Source organism: Notothenia coriiceps, unplaced genomic scaffold (assembly GCF_000735185.1).
Source record: "Notothenia coriiceps isolate Sejong01 unplaced genomic scaffold, NC01 NC01_scaffold00000714, whole genome shotgun sequence".
NCBI lineage: Eukaryota > Metazoa > Chordata > Actinopteri > Perciformes > Nototheniidae > Notothenia > Notothenia coriiceps.
The window spans coordinates 2,501-3,477 of record NW_011333415.1 but is presented as its reverse complement, the minus strand read 5'-3'; the positions used below and the strand labels follow the sequence as shown (position 1 = coordinate 3,477).

At 41.2% G+C, this 977-nt stretch overlaps 1 long non-coding RNA gene across 1 annotated transcript in view; it reads right to left on the bottom strand.

Moving 5' to 3' along the window:
* The window catches only part of LOC104957027 (uncharacterized), a 1,326-nt gene continuing 349 nt past the window's right edge, over positions 1-977 (bottom strand). The window contains exons 2-3 of the long non-coding RNA XR_799621.1: positions 379-464; positions 1-80 (exon numbers count right to left, since the gene is read on the bottom strand). This is a non-coding gene — a long non-coding RNA (uncharacterized lncRNA). The remainder of the gene's footprint in view (positions 81-378; positions 465-977) is intronic.

Sequence of the window (977 nt, the reverse complement as noted above, 5' to 3'; positions counted from 1 at the left end):
CTCACCAGAATTCACCGTTATCTGAATTCTGCAGGAGGCGATTTTTGTCCGCTGCGCTCACACAGCTCCACTCTCTGGAGCTGAAACACGAGAGAGAACAACCTGTTAATGTTTACAAGCAGGAATATTCAGTAAAGTTAGTAAAACAGAGACACAAAAAGGCAAACAGAGAGATAAACAACCACACTTTATTGTTTGTTAACATTGTATGTGTTTCTATTTCTGTATTATGTAATGCACTTTGTCTGTGCTTCCTTCCTTACATATAAGGAGATCTTTGCATCTCTGGGTCCAGTTTCTCATAATCCATCCATATGTATACCCTTATTTTTTCACATACTGTTTGTTGTATATTATTACAGTTATGATAATGCTTACCTATCACTCCAGGGGCCGTTCCACTCGACCTGACCCCAGGGGTTTCTGATCCGGATCAGCTGGACCTTCTGACCTCTGACAGCCACCTGAAACCAGACGAAAAATGGTGAAGGATTTCCCTCATACTGCAACTGTCTCCCATATATACCAAATCACCTAGTGCCCAAAGCTGCCTTCAATATAAAAGCACAATAAACTACTTCAATTAACTTAAAGGACTCCTATTATACTATTTTTCTGACCAAACAGATCACCCATTCTGAAAGAACTTATGTAGGAGAATTCTACAGAGAGTAATGAAACGCCATATTATGAAACCAAATCAAGGATTATCTCTGAAACAGTATGGAGCTCAAAGGCTTTCTCTCTTGCCGGTTATACCACAAGGTGAGTTCCTTTTTATTTCCTGCTTCTTCACACACATGCTCTCCAGTACAGGTTAGCTCTGAGTGTTAGCGATGCTAATGTAAACACCGACCATATTACGTCCAAAACAGTCGGGCGTTGTTTCTGATAGCAACGTTTCTGATAGGGGACGATAGGTTGTGCGGGACGTTGCCAGGAGTTCAACCTAACGCCCGCTGACATTTTAGTAATGT